This window comes from Octopus bimaculoides, chromosome 20 (genome assembly GCF_046866305.1).
Source record: "Octopus bimaculoides isolate indiv1 chromosome 20, ASM4686630v1, whole genome shotgun sequence".
Classification (NCBI taxonomy): Eukaryota; Metazoa; Mollusca; class Cephalopoda; order Octopoda; family Octopodidae; genus Octopus; species Octopus bimaculoides.
In genome coordinates, this window is record NC_142947.1 from 39,794,226 (window position 1) to 39,817,691 (window position 23,466).

Below are 23,466 nucleotides of genomic sequence, written 5' to 3' on the forward strand. Positions count from 1 at the left end.
CTCAACACAGAGGGGACAAAATACAAATGTAGAGTTTTTCTTTTCGAGGGGGTCGAAAACAAAGCAGAAAAAAAAACAAAAGTGGGGACAACGATGAAAAAAAAAAAAAAAAAAAAAAAAAAAAAACATCGCAAAACGTTTGGGGTATTTACAAAAAATACGAAATAATACAAAAAATTCCCAATAAATGGGGAGGTTATCCGTGGAAAGAAAAACCTACGAAAAGACCACGGTAACCTCGGTCTTTAGCGTCACAGTTTGTTAAATAAAATTTCTCTGTTTACAAAATTTTAAAACGTTTTATAGAATCATGGTCAAGGTGGCTTCGTCATTTATACGTGCCATTCTTGCTACATGTATCCATCTTTTTTCGAAACATTTGCTAGACAACACTTGCCTCTCTACTCTCACCTTCCTTTTCAAGTGATACTTGAAAAAGTTTATGAGAGATTGACCAGAGAGGAAAGTATTTGTCTCTAATCCTTTCAGACGCGTCCACCAGATGCATTCTTTGGCCATAGCCACAAGTACGATAAATACAGCTCTTCCTTCCCGTTTAAAGGAAGGAGGCGTGACGATATTGACGATAGACTCGGTTGATAAACCGACTCGTCCCACACGCGACAGCAGTCGTTCGACATAAGCCCACAGCTCCGAAATGGTTGGACACTGCACGAGTGCGTGCAGAACGGTTTCATCGCTCTGACCGCATCTCGGGCAGGTCGGCCCCACATTTCGCGAGCCGTGTCTATAGAGCTTATCCCGAACGGGTAGCGCCTCTCGGTAACACTGCCAGGCCAGGGATCTCTGGAAGTTGTCCATAGGTCCCGGCCCGAAAGTCGTCCTGAACAGGCGGGTCAGGTATTCCTCGTCGACGCCCAGGTTCGCCCCGAGATCGTCGTCGTACCTGCCCTCCACTAATCCCCTATAGAATGACTTCGTTGTGATGCAGCCGCTCAAGGTCGACCCGGGACGGCAAAGTTGTTGCAGAGCAACGCGACACTCACGGTGCCATTCGCCATTCCTCGGCCTCTTTTTGATCCACGACTGCAGCTCGGTCATGGAGACGAGCTGCGGGAAAGCGCGTCGCACAAACGGCGACCACACCTGCTCACCGTCGTCTACGTAGAGCCGGAGATGTCGCAGTCTCAGCGCATGTCTGCGCATCATCAACCACGGCATGCCCAGCCCTCCTTTCAGCGGGTGTTGGCAACAAACGGATCGCCTCACCATCGGAACGCTTCCTTTCCACAAAAAGCGGAAGAGGATGCGCTCCATTTCGGTGATGGCGCGATCGGGACAAGGCACGACGGTCAGGCGGTATTCGATGACGGACGCGATGTACGCGTTCGCCACCTCCGCCCGACCTTTTAGGGACAGCTTCCTCTCGGACCATTGCCGGCAGAGAGTGGCCACCCTACTCGTTATCTCGTCCCAGTTCTTCTCCGTTTGCAGGTCCGGACCGAACCAGACTCCGAGCAACTTGACCGGACCGTCCGTCCAGCGTCCCACTACTGAGGCGCTGCCGGACGGTATGGGCTTGCTTCTCCAGGTGCCGAGCAGCAAACCCACCGACTTATCCCGGTTGATTTTCGCTCCCGTCACCGCTTCGTAGTCTTTCAGCGTCTCGCCGACAAGCTCGATGTGCTCGTGGCTAGACGCTATGACGGTGACGTCGTCCGCGTATGCCGACACGCTCGTCCCGCACCCCAGTTCTCGCGGGATGCCCCTCAGCGTCGCCAGCTTCCGCAGTAGTGGCTCGAGAGTCAATACGTACAGGAGCGGCGACAGGGGGCATCCCTGACGAACCGAACGTGCAATGTCGAAGGGTCCCGATAGACGTCCATTGACGCGAACAACTGAACGGATGCCTGTGTACAAGGCAGCCATCCAGCCGCGGAAAACGGGACCGAAGCCGGCCGCTTCGAGGACGGCCTCCAAGTATCGATGGTCTACCCTTTGGATTGATCCAAATTGATCAGGGCCCCACCCATGCCAGGTTCCTTAACTACCCTCTCTATGATGTAGCGCATCAGATGGAGGTTGTCATGGATGCTCCGGCCCGGCACGGCGCACGTCTGCTCCGTGCCGACCAGTTTCTCGATGACAAGCGCCAACCGCTTGGCTAACACCTTGGCCAAAATTTTCATGTCTGCATTGAGCAGAGTGATGGGCCTAAAGTTATCTATGGCGTCCCCCTTGTTTGGATCTTTCTTCAGCAGCGTTACCGCTCCTCGGCTCACAAAACCGGAAATGCTCCCGTTCTGCTGCCAGTTGCAGTACACGACCGCCAAGACTTCTCCAAACAAGTCTGGCATACAGTTGTAAAGCTCGTAGGGCAGACCATCCAAACCCGGAGATGTGTCCGTCGAGCAACCCGCCATCGCGTCCCTCACCTCCTCCGCCGTGATGACCCCTTCGCAGCACTCCGCCTCTCTTGCCGAGAGTCGTGGCAAGCTGTGCAGGTAGGCATTAAAGTCCACCCTGCCTTCTCGCTCGCCACTCCTCCCGAACAGTCGGGCAAAATGCCGCTGAAACGCCTCGCACATCTTGCTCGGCTCGAGCAATTCGCGCCCCTGTTCGTCTACCAGAGACCGGATGGTGGCTCTGTTACCCCGCTGCGCCTCCGCCACTCGGGCCTCTCGTGCGGCTCCAACACCTTCATTCCTCAGAGCACGCATCCTTGCCCTGACAGCACACCCTTCGTGTTTAGCATTGAAGTGTTGGTCGAGGGCCAACCTCGCCGCTAAAACGTCGGATGCGATGCCACTTCGCAATGCCTCTTCTAACTTTATCACTAGCTCCCCCTCTTCTCTGTTCCTCTCTACAGCTAGTGCCCTGCTATACCTTATTGCTTCCGCCCTCACTGCTCTCTTGAGGGCAAACCACCATTTGTTGTTGACGATGGCTCCCGTCAAAGCCCTCTTTACTAACGTGCTAATCCGGTCTCTGAAAACCTATCTCGACGGGAAAGACGCGTTTAGTTTCCAGTAACCGGGACCCTGCCTATGTGCCTTATCTATGTCTAGCGTACACGTCACAAGTTTGTGATCCGTGTAGCTGACTATGTGGAACTGTGGACATCCTAAACTATCTCTATCTCTTGTCCTACACACTATCCTATCTAGATACGATCTCGACGACCCAATGCGGTTGCTCCAAGTCCACGTTGGCACATTTGGGTGGTCGAGTCGGTACCTGTCAGACAACTGGAAGCGTCTGAGCAGGTCTATGAGGCCTTTGCATCCCCTTCTAGTTTTGTCACTCCCTACGTAGTCTAGATGCGTGTCCAAGGTAGCATTCCAATCCCCCACTAAAAGTAAGGGACGAGACGTTCCCAGGAATACTTCTAGACGTCGAAAGAAGTCTGATCGACCTGTTAAAGGAGGCACATAAACTGCCAGCAACCGAAAAGCGCCTCCATCGCTGCCGTCCACATCTAGGACAACCAGTCTACCCTCCGGGTCCGTAAATATCGTCTTTACTTGGAGATCCAGACTCTTGCGAAAAAGAACCGCCGTGCCACTACCGCCCATCCTCGGCAGACAGGGAGAAAAATAAATGTTAAACTGTCCGCCAAACATGGACTTTAGGGCCCGCGGTTCATGGAGTCTGGTCTCACTAATGGCTATGATATCCAAATTGTGTGACTTGATGTCATTTAAGAGGTACCCTTGTTTCCAAGGGGACCCTAAGCCACGCACATTCACACAACCAATCTTCACCATGATTCTATTTATACGTGTGCTTTAAAGCACAAAACAAAAGAACAGAGTGTTACTTGCCGTTAGAAAGTTTTGTTTCCTCCTTGGATTTTTCACCAAGGAGGCTATTGTACAATTTCTTGCACAAATATTTCTGGAATCCCCCTACCGAGTTGGGGTAGAGGGATTTTATTGTGTTGTGTAATGCTGGTGTTACATGAATAATTTTAATGTGTTTTGGCGGTGTTGTACGTGGGTGGTTGTTGGTTTTGATATCGTTATTTGTGATGTTTGTTTTAGAGTTGATGTAATTCATCAACTCTGTGTTTGTACTGTCTATTGCTGTTAGCATTGTTTTTTTTATATTACTATTGGTGTTAGTAGTATTTTCGGGAGATGTGAATCTCCCTGCTTTGTTTGTGTTTGCATTTTGTTTTGTTTTCTTCTTACTGCGCTTCCTCTTTCCTTTCGTAGCTATTTTCCACTCCTCCCCACCCTCTTCATCGGATGATGGGAGATCTGAGGAGTCAGAAAGAGGTAACGGCAAATTTTGTGCGTCTGTGTGTGTTTCTGTGAATGTTTGTGTTGCTGTTTTTATTGATGTTGGCTGCTTGTTATTTATGTGTGGTGTATGTGATATGGGGGAGGGAGAGGCAGTCTTGGAATTTTCTTTTTTTTCTTCTGTTTTTGCAGTTTCTGTTGTCTTTTCTGTTGTGGTTATTGCTGATATTTCTGTTGTTGTTTTTTGCGTTGCTGGTGGTGTTGGTAGTAAGGTTTTTCTGTTGGGGGTATTTGGTAGTTGCTTCTGTTGTTGTTGTTGTTGTTGTTGTTGTTGTTGTTGTTGTTTTTGTTTAACGCCCAGAGGGCAGTCCTTTTTCAGATGTGCTTCGCTGTTGCATAGGTAACAGCGAGGTCGCCTGCCCTCTACCACCACATACAGCTTGTGGTCCTCTGCCAATCTAATGTTTGGAGGAATTTTCTGTGAAGCCTCCTCCGTGATGTGGAGAAGGATTTCCAGATTTTTCCCTCCCCAGTTCTTTTCCTCTCCGACCGTAATCTCCAAAATATTTGCCTCCTCCATTTCCAGGCACACGGCCGATATCAGCCATTGGGTGTCCACCTCCGATGGCACATTTTTTATCATAACTTTGGTCACTCTCTGTCCTAGATAACTCGGTATCATTACCAAGTCATCTGTGCGGAGAGAGAGTGTCGAAAATTGTTTAGCTAAATTTTCATCCAGAAACCTTACTTGCACCGTTCCAAATTTCCTTCCCCAGGTGACATGATTCTGATAAGGCCAAATTTTTCTAAGACAAACTTCAATTTTATCTGTGCTAACATTTTCTACACGTCTGGTTTTTGTGTTTACCAGTTTATAAATGATGCACTTTTTGTTTTTCATTTCTATAATATCTTTTGGGATGTTAATTCTGACATCATCTCCTTCTTTCGTAAGAAGGGATTTTGTGTCTTTTATTTGTTTTTGTGTGAATGTCACTGTTGTTCTTTTTTCCTTTAGAGCATTTGCGAAATTTGTTTTTGTTGTGCTGGCGGACATGTTCTTCTGGATATTTTTGTTTATGTTGGTGTATGTACTGCCTGGTTCAAAGGTGGTGGTAGTGGCAGCAGAGTTTGTTGAACAGGTGATGGTGTCATTGCTGACGGCCGATAACTTTACTTCCTTGTTGTTGCTGTTGTTGTTGTTGTTGTCGTTGTTGCTGTTGTTGTTGTTGTTGTTGTCGTCGTTGGTGGTGGTGATGATGGCGTCAGCAGCAGTGGTGCTTACGTCAGAGACATTTGTGACGGTTTTCACGCATGGTTTTGTAACCTTGGTTACAGTTTTGTTTTTGTTGTTGGTGTTGGTGGTGGTGGTGGTGAGAGGGCTGTTAGTAGCTGTACTCACAGTCTTTGTGACGTTTATAGCAACTGCGTTCCTGTCACTGCATGAGCACGCGCTATTCTGTTCTTTTTTCTCTTCTGGCATCTGAAGCCTCGGGAAATGCTTGTCAAAAGAACAAGACAAGCGTTCCAAAATTATGTTTCTCGACATTTTTCAAATGTCAAGAAGGAAATTTTTGTATTTTGCTAGGGCCGAAACTGCCCCTGGGGGTCAATTCCTGCCCTTGAAAATACACACAAATGAAGCCTAGGTGCCTCGCAACAAAATTATTTAAAAATTCCAACAAAATGTGGACAGTAAAAGGTCAAATAAACGTTTACCTTCGCAGCCGATGTGACAGCACGTCCGTGAGAAGAGATAGATAGATAGATAGATAGATAGATAGATAGATAGATAGATAGATAGATAGATAGACAGATAGAGCGATTGATTGGTTGATTGATTGATTAATTGATTGATTGATTGAGTGAGTGAGTGAGTGAGTGATTGATTCATTGATTTAACGATAAGTAGATACATTGAGTGAGAGAGGCAGAAAGTGAGTGTAAGTCTACGAAAGACGTGAGCGAGGACCAAATGTGAGAGAATTAATTTCGTGATTGCAATCTGTTATTTTAGTGACTGGTGAAGAGATATGTATGTTTATAAATTCTTTCCTTTTTTCTGAGATGGTTTTTCGCCGCCATGTCTCTCGTTGCTGTGGCTACAGTTGCTGCACTACCGATCTTTAGAATACTTTTCATGGCATTGTATTTCTTTTCTTCTTTTTTTTTTCTATCATCGTCAGCAGAAGTTATTTTAGTGATGTCATCGTTGTTGTTGATTCATTTGGATAATTACAGTTATTCTTGTGTGGTTTGTAGTAGCTGTTGTTGTTGTTGTTGTTGTGATTACTACTGCAGTGTCGCAAATTGTCTCGCAGTTTCTGTGTCTCATGACATGGGTGTTATGAACGATGCTGTAAGTATTATTGATGCTGTTGCTGTTGTTGTTGTTGTTGAAGCTGTTTAACCCTGGGTCTGCATTCCCTGAGCAGACTATAGTCAAAGTAATTCCAGTCAAACAGTCCTGTCTTTTTTTGTTTTTGTTTTTCTCTTAGGTAAAATGCGTCTTCGTGTACATGAATCAGTGTGCATTTCAGCTTTTAAGAGGATAGAGTATAAATTTAGCTACTACTTCTATCTGGTCAAGGAAGAACTTAGAGGTTCTTTTTTGACTAAGGAATAAGGTGATAAATTTTTAAGTTGCTCTTGTCATTTTTCAACCTGGTGCGAGTTGACAGAGTCTTTACAGACCCCAACAAAATGTTTTACGGCATTTCTTCTGTTTTTATGTGCTGAATTCAAATTCCGTCGAGGTCGAATTTGCTATTCCTCATTTCGGGGTCAATATAACAAGTAATAGTCAAGTACTGGGGGGGGGGGCAAAGTAATCGACTATCTCTCCAAAATGTCAAGCCATTTGCCTATATCAGAAAGCGTTATTGGACCCGGTGGTTGGTTTTATGGAATAATATATAACAATAGACATGAGTCGTAGTGTTTCAGTATACAGTGGCATCACGCAGTTTTGCACTAGTACCTCGTACGGTTTTGTAGTTTTATGTACGAGGGTGTGCAGTCCTTCAGTTTTTCTAATAGTATGCCAACATATGAGGGAGTGGTGAACACTTCCTGGCCTTGGGGAAAAGGAAATACAGGTAGATCAATTAATTATGATTTTATTCAACATACTACACTCTCAGATACACACCCCTTTTACAGCGGTCCTTCAGTTTTTCTAATAGTATGCCAACATATGAGGGAGTGGTGAACACTTCCTGGCCTTGGGGAAAAGGAAATACAGGTAGATCAATTAATTATGATTTTATTCAACATACTACACTCTCAGATACACACCCCTTTTACAGCGGTCCTTCAGTTTTTCTAATAGTATGCCAACATATGAGGGAGTGGTGAACACTTCCTGGCCTTGGGGAAAAGGAAATACAGGTAGATCAATTAATTATGATTTTATTCAACATACTACACTCTCAGATACACACCCCTTTTACAGCGGTCCTTCAGTTTTTCTAATAGTATGCCAACATATGAGGGAGTGGTGAACACTTCCTGGCCTTGGGGAAAAGGAAATACAGGTAGATCAATTAATTATGATTTTATTCAACATACTACACTCTCAGATACACACCCCTTTTACAGCGGTCCTTAAGTTTTTCTAATCGTATGCCAACATATGAGGGAGTGGTGAACACTTCCTGGCCTTGGGGAAAAGGAAATACAGGTAGATCAATTAATTATGATTTTATTCAACATACTACACTCTCAGATACACACCCCTTTTACAGCGGTCCTTCAGTTTTTCTAATAGTATGCCAACATATGAGGGAGTGGTGAACACTTCCTGGCCTTGGGGAAAAGGAAATACAGGTAGATCAATTAATTATGATTTTATTCAACATACTACACTCTCAGATACACACCCCTTTTACAGCGGTCCTTCAGTTTTTCTAATAGTATGCCAACATATGAGGGAGTGGTGAACACTTCCTGGCCTTGGGGAAAAGGAAATACAGGTAGATCAATTAATTATGATTTTATTCAACATACTACACTCTCAGATACACACCCCTTTTACAGCGGTCCTTCAGTTTTTCTAATCGTATGCCAGCATATATGAGGAAGTTCTCAAAACTTCCTGGCCTCGGTTAAAAGAAAAAAACAGGCGCATCAATTATGATTTTATTCAACATATTACTCGCTCAGATTTGAACACCTTTTTACAGCAGTCCTTCAGTTTTTCTAATCGTATGCCAACATATATGAGGGAGTTCTCAAAGCTTCCTGGCCTTGGGTAAAAGAAAAAAACAGGCGCATCAATTATGATTTTATTCAACATATTTCCCTCTCAGATTCATGCATTTATTGCAACGATCCTTCAGTTTTTCTAATAGTATGCCAATATATATGAGGGGGTGCTGAAAACTGCCTGGCTCTGGGTAAAAGAAAAAACAGAAGCATCAATTAATTATGATTTTATTCAACATATTCCTCTTTCAGATTCATACACTTATTGCAACAGTTCTTCTAAGTCCTATGAAAGAACTCGAAAGCTTGGGCGCCAGCCAGGCCCTTCACGATACCTTTACATTGAAGAACTTTTCAGCACTCCTTCGTAGAATTGTAGCAGTGCTCCCTAATGTCGTTTAGTCTTCCTTTGTACGGAAGTAGCGCTTCACAGTATGGTCTTTTGCTACGTAGTACCTTTGCTCTCCTTTGTAGTGTTCTGTACATAACCGTTGTATGGAAACAAAGTCCCATAGTTTCGTACATTATTGTCCAGGTTATCATTGGATTTTTGAACGGCCTTTCTATCTATAATGGCTGGCAAATTTAATCTTGATGCTGCTATGCAGGTTATTGCGTGAATTACAGTGAATATCACCGTGGATATTGAAATTATATGTATTGTCGTAATGGCTGCAGTTGATCCGCTGTATTTTTGCTTGTTTTTATCTTTCCTCTTTTTCATTTCTGTTATAAATTCTAAAGGTACATTTCTGCGCGTTGTTACTTTAATGGCTGCTCTTCATGTTCTGCTTACGTGTTATCTTGATACGTTGATGATTTTTGTTTCTAGATTGCAAGCGTACTTTCTCTGCTTCCGCTAATGCTACGTTACTTCCTTTTCTTCTTGTTCTGTTTCGTCATCGATGTTAATAATATATCACCATTTTTTAAAAATTTCTGGCATAAGTCTTCTTCTCTTTTTTTTTTTGTTTTGGATAATTTTGCTGTTAAAATTTTTGATGTTCTTATCTTTTGCTTGTTTTAGTCATTGGATTGCGGCCATGTTGGGGCACTGTCATTAATGATGAGTGTAGTCGAAAAGATCGACCTCAATAGTTTTTAAAAAAAATCTGGAACTTATTCTATCATTGTCTTTTGATGAACCGTTACATTTCGGGGATGTAAACAAACCGACACCGGTTTTCCAGTGGTTGGGAATGAACACACACACACACACACACACACACACACACACACACACACACACAAGCATATATATGTTTTTGCCTTTGTGAGTTACAAGTGATGCTATCTGTGGGATTCTCAGCTTTTTTAGCTGCTATTTCTGAACTTCGGTATTTGGTGAAGCAAATATTTGCTGATCCCTTAATTATATTTATAAATATATATGAGCTTTTAAATAAGTTCTCCACCAATAATGGTGCTCACATACCGATGGGCTTGGTAAAAATTATTAATTGTTAATTGATTTATTAATTAATAAATTGATAATCCTTTACCCTTTTATATGTATATATATATATATATATATATATATATATATATATATATATATATATATATATATATATATCGGCATTCGCCATGATTGATTGCTAGCCACGAAACCTTTTTAATTTTCCCTCTCTACATTTATTTTATTTTCTCTCCCTGTTTATTTCTGTGTTCCTTTCTGCTGAAGAGCGTAGACTCGAAACAAACGTAAAAGCCCTTCTCCCTACCCGAGTGTTAAACTAATATATCTGTTTCTTGTTTATACACCGGTCTTCGTCTTTTGCTTTTTGTTCTTTTTTGTAAATTCCAACTATATATATATATATATATATATATATATATATATACGAGGGGCTTCCACACGGTTTCCATGTGAAAAATTCACTCACAAGGATTTGATCGGTTCAGGACTCTGGTAGAAGTGATAGAAGATATTTGCCCACGATATCACGCAGAGTTAGAAGGCGATCAGCTTAATCACACACAGCCACGTTCCCGTCTCCACTGCTGATTGTGGATTTTAGGTATTTGTGACTGTACACAATAATATTTACAGTCCCTGATCCAAAAAAAACATGGCGTCTGCTTCCTGAATAGATTTTGCGTTGCATTACGAATCAAACCTGACTGAGTAGCCCTTGTAAAAAAAGCATTCTGGATATGACCACTCTGTGGTTTACTCTACGTGCTGTACTTCACTTTTCATTCATTATTTTCATTTGTCATTTTTTCTTTTTATTGAACGCGATTACTCTCTGTTTCTGTCATTTCTTTTGTTGATATCTTTCGCTTTTTATACTTCATGTTATTACTGTTGTTGGTTGCTCGGATTATATTTCTTTCTTCTTGATGCTGTATCAATTTTTTTCACTGCTTTTACTGCTGCTCTAGTTTTCATTATGGCAGGCATTTCTGTACTTAAGTAATTACTGCTGTTGTTTAGCACCAAGTTATCTTTATATTAAAAAGAAGTTTTCAAGCCGTACAAAACTAGAATTATATTATCCAATGTCTGTTGCTTTATTAAATATGCTATTGTCTGACGAAGCTTTCGCTGATGGAGCTACACGTCAAAAATATCATTCCTTGAATCAAATATTCACTGATGATATTGCCTTTTCTGGTATTGTTTCATTATTGCTGTAGTTCTTGTTAAAGTAGTTGTTGCTGTTGTGATGTTGTGGCTTGAGGTGCTATTGTCTTAAATTTATTGTTGATGTTTTTCCTCCTGTTATTATTGTTGAGGTCTATGCCATTGTCATTGACGCTCTTCCTGTATTCCTTTCATTTTTGTTGCTGATGGCGACGAGGCGGCAGAATCGTTAGCACACCAGACTAGATGCTTAGAAGTGTTTCGTTCGTCTTTACGTTTGGAGTTCAAATTTCGTCCATGTTGACTTTCGCGCTCGATAAAATAAATATCAGAATCACTCAGTCGTAAAGCGAACTTCGGAAACTAACCTCAGTGCCATGCCTCTGCCTATCTCGATTATCAATATGGCTGCTTTGCGTTTGTCATCGTCGTCGTCTTGGTCGTTGTTGTTGATGGACACCTGAACGTTCTACACCCGATTTTTTCTATGATTTCTCACCAGAGGATGTTACTGTCGTTGTTGCTGAAATTGCTGCTGCTGCTACTAGAGGCTCTTCTTTTGTTCTTGCAGCTGTTTCTTATGTTGTGGCACGTATTTACTGCTGATAGTGCAGCTTCTGCTGCTGCTCTCGTCGTGAAAATTGTTGTTTACAAACAAGGGCCAATAAAATCAGTGTTGAATACAACTGAAATTATCAGAGATCGATAAATCTGATTGATTTGCTTTCATTAGAAGGAAGTCCAACTTCTGTCTTTCCTGACGGTTTTGTGTTTGTCTGCGTGTGCATATATATGCCTATTAGTGTGCTAATGTGTAAACATATTTTTGTTACTGTGTTAGAGTATATATATAGATATATATATATATGTGTGTGTGTGTGTGTGTGTGTGTGTGTACAATAATGTTAGTGTGTCAGTATATGTATGTTAGTGTGTGTATAAATGATTTATTTTGTGTATTAGTGTATGTATACGCTGTGGATGTACTGCTGTTGTGCGTGTGTATATGTGGTTACTGGCGTGTGTGCATATACGACTTTTAATTTCTCATTTGATAAACGTGTGAATCTATTTCTTTGCGTTCTCGTATGCATGTGTGTATGTAGTTGTCAGAAACACTGTTAACGGATTATTGTTTTTACCCAGAGGTCATTCCTGAGTACACTTATGGTCCTGGCTTTCCACTTACAGCCATCGCAGCTTTCCGATTAAACTTGCATTATTAAACATATTTTCTCGGCCGAGCTAAAGATTCAAACATCGATTTTCTGTAACATTTAACTCCGAAAATATTTCGGATTACTGATTTTTCCAAACAAGGGTGGTAGCCGTCGTCGATATATTCTAAGGCGTGGCTTCCCAATCGCATGGTTCCGGATTCAGTCCCACTGGATGGCACTTTGGGCTAATGTTTACTTCTATAGCCTCGGGCAGAAGAAAGGCTTGTCAGTGGATTTGGGAGACGGAAAATGTTTGGTGAAATCACTTCGTGGCAAGTCTGATACTTTGTATATATATATATATATATATATATATATATATATATATATATACACACAAATATACTGGTGCTGAATAGCATCCTCCGATTTAGTGACGTATATATTTTTGCTTTTCGGATGAAAAAATGGCGAAGATACGACCATGATATATATATATATATATATATATATATATATATATATATATATATATATATATATATATATATATATATATATAAATCCTATTGAAGTGTAGAGGAATCTCTCTAACAAATTAACTTACAGCAAAATATCTTTGGATGGGAGTTATGCACCACCAGATTATCAGCCCATTGAAAACAGGAATGTAGATATGTTAACAAAATCTGAATTTTAATATTGTAAAAATTGCATTTATATTGCATTTATATATGTATAAAATCGTTATCAGTCTATAGAAGTATAACAACTAACCCATTAAGAGGATGTTTCCCAATCTCACGCTGAAACATGATGGAGAAATTGGGGAAAATTTATAAGCGATAATATGGTGAAATATGAGCTACGGAAGTGTGCAGTAAACATGCAAATGGTGCAGGCTTTATGGTGTATAAATCTGCCTTAGGAGTGGCAGCTAAAAAATTATAACGTCTTAATCATCAAAATATACGCGTCAACAAGCGATTAGAATAATGATGTAGTGCAGAAATTCTATAAAGTTTTACAAAAAATACGCAGTTACTCGAATGAAAACTTTGGATCGGATGCTTATGGCACTTAGAAAGGAATGGATAATGTACACAGTTTAAGAAAGTAACAAAAAATAAAAAGGAAAAGAGAAGAGTAAGATTACTGAAATTATCAAAACTATCGCTACATGTAACAAATATTAAGGTCCTTCCCGAGCCAGAAGCTCATAAGACCGGTTTTTGTGGCGTATATAGTCCTCACAGGATGAGACACCGCTCTGATGAATGATTCACACAAACTTGTTCACGATTCTGCCACATCACCGCATTATTAGATAACAATTGGTTTCAAACATTGGCACAAGATCAGCGATTGCAGGAGACGGGATAAGACATTTACATAAACTCCATTACTCAATTGGTTCTTATTCTGTCGACCCCGAATGGATGAATGGTGAAGTCGACTCACGTGGAATTTGAACGAATAATGCGATTACGGACGAAATGACGCAAAACATTTCGATCCGTGTGCTTTCTAGCCGCCTTATATAAGATAAAAAACTCCCTTCAGACTTTGGCAGAAGGCCATTAGTTCTAGTGGGGGCGGAGGTGAGTCGGTTACATCGACCCCAGTGTTCCACTGGTACTTCTTTATTGACCCCGAAACGACGAAAGGCAAAGTCGCCTCTCGACACAATTGAAATACACAACGCAAAAACGGTTGAAATACTGTGAAGTATGCCAGTTTTCCGCCTTATGTAAAACAGATACTGGATTCAAATTTTGGTACAATGCCAGAAATTTTGAGGAAGCGAGGTAAGACGGCTACACCGACCTTAAGTCATTCATTGACCCTTTGTCTTTCATTCTTTCTAAAGAAAGGCGAAGTCGCATTAGGCGAAATTTAAGCTCAGACGGTTAAGACAGAGGAAATATCGTAAAGCAGCTTGTTTGGCGTGCTAACGTTCTTGCTACTTCACCACCTTATTGAAGATAAATACTGGAACCTAATAACCAAAGCTTACGAAATAACTAATAAATGAAGAGAAAACACTTATTGTACAAACTTAAGTGTCAATACCACTTTCAAAACAAGAAAACATCAATAAATGGTGGAGGGAAAAAGGAAAGAAGATTAAGAAAGAATAATTATTGTCCAATTAGTTTAATTAGATATCTGTGTGGTTTTGTCTAAGACTGACTTGATGGAAAAGATGATGAAAATACGAGCGTGATATAGAGTGATTGCATAGAAAGCTGAAATGATGTGCAAATTTGTAATGTTGTTTGTCTCAACAGAAGATATTTAGAACAGCTGTCATACTTTGAGCTGAGGTTATTAACTCTGAACAATCTTTGTGAGTGTAATAGGGTGCCATGATTTCGGTGAAAATTCATTATTAGTCTACAAAGAAATATTTCAAATTTTTCCACAAGGGCGGCTTGTGGGAAGGGATTAGGTCGATTACATCGATCCCAGTGCGTAAATGGTACTTATTTAATCGACCCCGAAAGGATGTAAGGCAAAGTCAACCTCAGCGGATATTAGTCTACAAATAATAAAAGTTATAACGTCATTCTATGATGTTAAAAAAGATATGTCCTTACTTTGAAAATTTACACGTATGTATTCTAGAAACATAAAAAAGAACTTCGTAAGAGAACACAGTAATTCCCGCACAATTTAAAAAGTGGTAGGGACTCGAAATGCTATGCATTGGTCTTTGAACTGAAGGCATTGTTGCGAAGTCAAGTATTTTAACCACGCAGTGATATGTAAGTAATATTTCACATGCTACTTTGTACTGATGCGGCATTCAATCTAGTTTTCGATCTGATGTATGGAGGGGAAAAAAATTAAGATTGGAAAATATAGATGTAGTAGAGAGAGAAGAAAGTGAGAAAGAAAAATAAAGAAAAATGCTGATAGAAAGAGAAATACGATAGTGAGGGAGAAGCATGGAAATTCTGCGCTCTTGTAATAGGAGTTGGTCGCAATTTACAGGTGTACTGAGGACAATAACATGCAGATTCATGTTGGAAAAGTCAAAGCCCTGCGCTATCAGCTCAAAAGCTGAATGAAATGCAGACAGGATACACTGGCCCAGGAGTGTTTGCATTTCCTCAATCGAAATCAGTGCGCGATGTTGGCATTAACATGAGTAATTATTTACATTATTTACGGACTACGACTTTGAGTACCACTGCTCGAGGGAACATAAGTCCTTACCTTCTTTGACTACTGCTCGACTTTTCATTCTTTCAGGGTCGATACAATAAACTGCCAGTGAAGCCCTAGAGTCAATGCAATCGACTTAACGTCTCTCGCGGAATTACTTGTGTTGTGACAAAATACGAAATCCGTAGTTTTTCAATTGCTATCGCAATTTCTTAACAAGAACGTCAATGGTTACAATTATCCGACATAGTAATAACTACTTTGCTAAAGCTTATACAGATAAGGAAATGTCTAATGAAAGGAACTATTTGGTCACATTTTATTCGTCAGTATCTCTATTGTTTTCTTTTTGCTTTATATCCTTTCACTGCAGGTTATCATATTCACTTGCAGAATATACACCTCCAGAGACAACCCCAGAAACATGCGATTAAGAATCTCTTCACCGTAAGTTATAGTAATCATCGGCAGAAAGTTCAACCCGCCAGAAACATTGTGTGTGAGTGGCTTTTATGCTTTACAATAATTTACACACTAATGAAATACTCTTATTTCTTTACTGCCCACAAGGGGCTAAACAGAGGGAACAAACAAGGGGTTATGTCGATTTCACCGGCTCCAGTAACTGGTACTTAATTTATAGACCCCGAAAAGATGAAAGGCAAAGTCGACCTCGGCGGAATTTTAACTCAGAACGTAGCGGCAGACGAAATTCCGCTAAGCATTTCGCCCGGCGTGCTAACGTTTCTGCCAGCTCGCCGTCGACACTAATGAAATACTCTGACAAGTTAAATAACCAGAGTCTACAGCTGTACAATTTCAACAAAACGTCATGAAGGTGTTAAGACGAGACCCTAGGTTTGGGGACTGCAAAATAGTACAATATTTGCTATTTCTAGCAGATCATGAAAATATGTATGTATACTCACTTAGATATGTATGTATATATGTGCATTTTATATGAATGTGTAGTGAATGTATGTTTGGATTTCATAGGAAGTAGACGGAGTGAGCATGAAATAGGAAACAGGTTATTTTAAAGAATTTTTATAAATTTCATTATCATAAGTGATAGACTGCCATGTTTCACTTCGGAAATATGACACACAGGAGCTATATCCCCATCAATTTCATTTCATTTCATATAAATAAACTGTATGTGTGTGTGTGTGTGCTTGTGTGTGTGCGTATACATACATGTGTGTGTGTGTATCTTTGTAGTATATATATATGTACATATATGTGTACATATGTAGGTATATATATATATATATATATATATATATATATATATATATATATATATATATATATATATATATATATGTGTGTGTGTGTATGTATGTATGTACGTATGTATGTATGTATTGTATGTATACACACCAAGTAGAACTTTTAATTTGATTATTTCTCGAGATATTTCCATGGATGCATTACTCCGAATGGGATCGAATTATCTGCCGGATAGTGAGAATATCAACTGCTTAATTGTGACACATATATATATGTGTGTGCGTGTGCGTGTGTGTGAGTGCGTGTGTGTGTGTGTGTGTGTGTGTGTGTGTGTGTGTGTGTGTGTGTGTGTGTGTGTGCTCTTAAAGAACTGTTTGTATTATTGATTCTGGTAGTTTGTTTCGATTTCACTATAGGCAAATTTCATATATTATATTAATGGAATGGATCGCGGAGAGATCAGGAAGCTCGATTGTATCCACGTACTTTCGTTTTCAATCATGCAGCATGCCACCTTGTGCCAGTGTTTCCAACTGTAACCTCGGACAGACCAATGTCCGTTGAGCAAATTTGATTGCTAGAGACGGTTGAAGTTCACCATTTAGGTATGTATATGTGCATGTACATACACACGTATATACATACATATATATATATATATATGTGTGTGTGTGTGTGTGTGTGTGTGTGTTCTTCGGCTTGCTAACAATTTTGCCAACCCGCTCGTTTTGAAGGATTTTGTTATGTTATAACACGTTACTTGTAGTCCATGCACATCTTATTAGACAAAGGCTGAACAGTAATTCCTAAATAGCCGTCAACCAAAGGCATATTTCTATAAATATGAAAGGTATCTAAACTTCTATAGCGCTCTCAGTAGGCGCCGTTAACATTCAATAATCCCTATAAATTGCCGAGAGGTATAATTAAGGACCACATCATTTCAATATAGAAGGTATGGATGATTAGCGGTTTTCCTAGTACTCGGTTAATGCTAACCTGAATTGTCTTTCATTAAACTAATATTTTAAAATCCCTTACATACTATCTGGTATTTTCTATCTTTTTATTGTTTCAGTGAATGGACTGAAGGCGTAGACGCCAGCTATTATTTTAAGCCACATACTTAGTTTATCGTTCTTTACAACTGTACCGCTAGTTTAAAGGGATATAAGCGGTAGTGGATGGCAAATACAGACACAAAGGTGCATGCACACACACATACACACACATACAGACATACAGACACTCAGTAAGGGTTTCTTTCAGATCTCGTCTGCCAGATCCACGCACGTGACTTTGGTCATTCCTAGTTTACAGGTGCCACGCAATGAGATTGAAATCGGAAACTATTCGGCTGGTGGTGATGGTGGTGGTGGTAGTGGGGAACCCTTTCGACATGGCCATTCATAAATTTAAGGGTCACAAAAATATCCACTGCTTACTGAAAAAACAAATCTCTGTGTACTCAGATTTTAGCAACTAAACTAATGTCAAGATTCATATATTAAATCATAATTATACTTAATTAAAAAAGAAAGAATATAAACTTCAAACGAGACAAACAATAATCACCAAGTTATCAATTATAACTGATAAATATAATAAATCTATTTTGACAGGACATTGGAAATCTTTCTTACTGATGCTTAAATTTGACTGATGATTTTTACAGACAAACAGAAAAACACACACACATGCACACGCACTTCTATTAACATACCCACAAGCATACACAATGCATACACATATGATAAGGGAGATGTATAGATATACTTATTGATATACGTACATATATATATTTATACACACACTCATATATATATAGATAGATATATACATCTATATATACATATGTATATATATGTATACGTATATATACATATATATATACATGTATATATATGTAAATATACATATATATATACATACATATATATATATATATATATATATATATATATATATATATATATATATATATAAAAATATACATATATATATATATATTTAAATATACAGATATATATATATATATATATATATATATATATATATAAATATACATGTATACATATACATACACACACAGACACAGACACACCACACACACATGCATAAATACATATATACATCTATCTATCTATCTATATATATATATGTATATATATATATATATATATATATATATATACATACATATCTATATATATATATATATATATGTATATATATATATATATATATATATATATATATATATATATATATATATATATATATATATATATATATATATATATATATATATATATATATATATATATATATATATATATATATATATATATAGATATGTATGTATATATATATATATTTTTAGTAATATTTAGCAGAAACGACAGATGTACTCAAGGGGCAAGGGGGGCAGTGACTCGAATCCTTGAGTCACTGCTTCAACTGAATATATATGTGCGTGTGTATGCGTGTGTGCATATAAATATATATATATATGCATAGATGGAGAGTTAAAGAGATAGATATACGGTGTATTTCAGTGTGTGTACTTATAGGTATATTCTTGCAAATAAACACAAACGAAATGAGTGAAGCGACTAAATGTAAATGTTCAATATGTCATTATGTATTCTATATGAAAGTTATAGTCTTTATTCGTAAGTTTTGTAAATGCTTTTCACCTGATTGCAACTTCTGAGAATTGCGTTCTCTCATGAATTTGTCGTAAGAAATAGTTACTGTCTGAAAATTATTCTCTTAGGGCTCAGAGAGTTTGAAAAAGTTTTTAAGAGGAATTGCAATTGTCTTCAGGTTGTCTATGTGTGTTTGAATATGAGTGTTATCACATGAATATGTGTATTCACACACACACACACACACACACATACACACACACACACACACGCATATATAAATATATATATATATATATATATATATATGTTTGTATGAATATGTATGTGGGATCGTACGGCTTAGTGTTTTGGGTATTGCGATCCTAGTCTTAAAATTATTGTTTCAAATCCACGAACGTTCATTGAACTGTACTCTTGACTGAAAGATTTTTATTTTAAGCAGCTCCTGTTCTGTTCCCTAACTGCGCAAAATTGAGTAATTCCATGGCGTCCCGTCATCCCGTCTATCACAAACAAAACCAACAATTCAGCTGAATAACGATAAACCGGAAGCAAGGTTCTTATCACACAGCCACTATTGGTTTTATTAGTTTGAAGTATCGATATATAGAAAGATACGTATTTACATAGAAAGATACCCAAAGACAGCCCTCTGACTACAGTGACCGAGAGAACAAGTACCAGGCTCTAATAAAAACAATACTCGGATGGGTTTGTTCGAATGAAACTCTGAAGGCAGTATCCCAGCATGACGGCAGTGTAATTGGTTTAAAGAGTAAAAGCTAACGGATATACATATTTTCTATCACAGTAACATACGAACAAATGCGTCACTCATTGTTAAATGTTAGAAAATTTCTACTGACTGTCATACACATAAACTACTCTAGCTTTAGCTTTAGTACTGATCGCGTACATTAAATGCAAACGTTTTTACCGGAAATATTTGACTTGTAGTTGATTTTATTTTCTAAGTATTAAAGTAAATGTTAATGACAATTAAGAATATATATGGAAGTGATTAAGTTCTGAGCGACCAAGACAAGCAAAAAAAGAACAGATTAAATTGGCGTCTGTTAATATTAGTAGTACATTGTGTAGAAAAAGCTATTGTAGCTATTTCCTAAATTGATACGTTAAATGAAACAGCTATTTCCCGCTTTTAACAGCTGCAAGATTATCGATAAATATATTCTAACACGTTTCCAGCTCCTTTCTGTCGAAAGCATTAAATTTGAACAAAAGAAAGCAGACAGAAAAGAATAAAAACTTTAAGCTACAATCTGAGCATGAATGCGTTTAGTTGTCAGAATTCAGTCTACAATAAATTCCAGATGAAATGGTTGCTGGCACGTGATTGTACGATAGCTGAGAAATAGCATTTAAATATAATCTACTGTCTTTGAAAAGGTAAGAAATAATGGAATACTCCATGATAGACACATGCCCCGCCCCGAGTCACGGTCTACGTCCAATTTTTTTTTTTATATATGTAGGTATACAGTTACGACAAAGGAGAAAAAGTACAATACTCATTTATCGTTATCAAACAAATTAAAAGTTACGATAAAAGTATTATTATAGTTGTGACAAATGAATTATTATGATTAATGACACTCAAAATATTAAAAAAATGATACTAATTTAATATGATAATAATTTTAAGGAATTAAATATTGTAACATTCATGTTATACTATTGCATACCAACGTTTGCACGCCCCTATATATATATATATATATATATATATATATATATATATATATATATATATATATATATATATATATATATATATATATATATATTCTCCTCACCCACTTTGTTTCTTTCCTGCCTCCTCTCTCTTGTCCCCCTTCCTCCTACCTGTTGCGCACACGTGACTAAAGGCCATTTCTGTCGCCCTGTCTTTTAAGGACAAAACAGCACCGCGCTGGTCATCATTTCTCTCACCTCCCGACATTTTTTTTCTCTTCTGCTATATTCTTCTCATCTATTTCCTTTAAAAATATGTCCCAGGCGTTACCCATTACAATTCGTCTTGGCCTAACGGCCCTTAATGTCTGTATTCGGCGATTGTTGATTTTGTACGTCCACTCTGTTGTTGTTTGTTCGTTCGAAGTCCTAACTCTCCACATGTTTTGTATTTTCAACATTTCTGGATGCTTTGGTCTTATGAAGTTTTCCTATCATGTCGTTGAAAGCACGAAATAGTTAGTTGTAAAGCAGTCGACAACTGACGAACGAGTTATTTTCTTTTGGTATTTTGTCCTGTACCTATCTCTCGTGGTTTGTTAACTTACCCACAAAATGGCAGTTCGGTAACAAAGTTCAATATAATATGGACCAGGTTTCATAATATATACTCGAGTCAATTTGTTCGACTCGAACATTTCCAGGCTGTGCCTCTGCATGGTTGCAGTCCAGTGACTGAAAGAAGTGAGAGATAAAATGCTGATGCGAGTTATTATATAATATTTAAGACTTACGTAAATAAATTTTTTTTTTTTTATTAAACATAACTATTCCGGGAACCTTTTGATACAACCTCGTATTTTGCAATTAATTTAGATTCGTGGCAAATTAAGCTAACTTTCATGTTATATGTCAGTGTATTGTCTAAATGGGGTTATGAATACGATATATTACTGATACCTCCGTTTCTCAACGTATTTGTATATGTTATGTTATGTCATTTCAACCTTAAATTCTAAAACCGTCAGGATGATCGAAATGTTCAAGTCTGTGTGTATGTATGTGCATACGATTGTGCGTGCGTTCGTAAGTGTGTATCTTCGTAGCACAACGAGAGAAATGCTCTGCTATTTCGTAATAGCTCCTTATATATTCTTGCGTGTGTTTGTATGTTGCGTATATGTAAATGTATATCTATGCGTGTGTATGGGTTTGTGTTTGGTGTTTGCGTGTGTGTTTCGTTAACGATGTTATTTATACCTGGCAGTAGCGCATTAGTTCCAGCATACTGCATCATTTCTTCTCAAAGTAAGAATCAATGTATTGATATCACAAAGGCTTTTATGTAACTGTTAACATTACAAATTAAACAACATCATAGTAATAACAGATGAACACGGTCAACTGACTGGAAAGAACAATAAATAACATATTAAGAGCTGTAGAGAATAAAGGAGAATGAGATGAAAGGAAACGAAAGTGGGGAAACAGAATCGATCGAAGGATAGGAAACGGACTATATTCCGGCGTATAGATATGGTGTGGAATCGATAGGAATAAGCTACTGGGTACGGAATTTTATACATTTACGGCTTTACATGATATGATTGACATCTGTTCAAAAAAGGCAATGGTTTTATATCGGAAATGGAGGAAATGGTAGAACATGAAAGAATTCGAATGTAAACTAATTTTTCATTTGTTCACGAGGAATAAATATGTTATCTGAGATAAGCGTCTAAATATATGTAACAATTCTTTCGAAATTAAGTTATAACAGAGAATATGTTGAATATTGGTGTTCGATTGTTTCGAATATAGACATATGTTTATAGATTATAGACCAAGCGTTTAATAAACATAAATAGTAAAGTATTTATATATTACGAAATAAATAGACCTTGAAGATAAATATTTATCACAAATCAATTTCCACATAGAATAAAATTTTACTGTGCCGCATTAAGAATATGATAATTAAATAACATTTTATTCGAATATTATTTCGTTACTTGAATAATATTTCGTTACTTTTTGATTGGTATTTAGTTACTTTAAATGTTATTAAGTCACTTTGAATATTATTTACTTACCTTTCTTACTTTAATATTTTGCTACCGTATTTAAGGCAGAATGATTGTCACATCTGTCAAAATGCATAGCTGTATTTCGTTTGTTTCTACATTCTTAAAGTCAATATCCACCGAGGTCGACTTTGCATTTCATTCTCTTGGGGCAAATGAAAGTAAGTACCAGTCCTTTATTTAGGTGTATGTAGTCGACTTAACCCTCCTCTCAAAATCTGAATATAGCAAAGGAACTTGTTTTACTTTGTATTGTAATACAATGCTAGATTGCATTATATATACAACACGTTTTGATGCTCTGAACATATCTTCCTGAATAAATGCTCCTGAAATCGCGGTGCATCTAATAACCGCGCGTATGTAATGCTATTAAATACGGAAAATTTCAGCGATCATTTTCCAAGAATAAGATTATTTTCAAACGTCCTTCACTAGTTTCTGACTTAGTCTTAATTCACAACG

General features: G+C 38.2%; 1 protein-coding gene across 13 annotated transcripts in view; it reads left to right on the forward strand.

Moving 5' to 3' along the window:
- LOC106873878 (uncharacterized) overlaps window positions 1-23,466 on the forward strand; it is a 383,411-nt gene that overhangs the window by 54,014 nt on the left and 305,931 nt on the right. For 2 of the 13 annotated variants that reach the window (XM_089338411.1, XM_052975052.2), the window contains exon 2: window positions 16,985-17,173. The exons of the other annotated variants lie outside the window; for them this stretch is intronic. The gene's annotated coding sequence lies outside the window, so the exon portion shown is untranslated. The remainder of the gene's footprint in view (window positions 1-16,984; window positions 17,174-23,466) is intronic. 13 annotated transcript variants of the gene reach the window in all.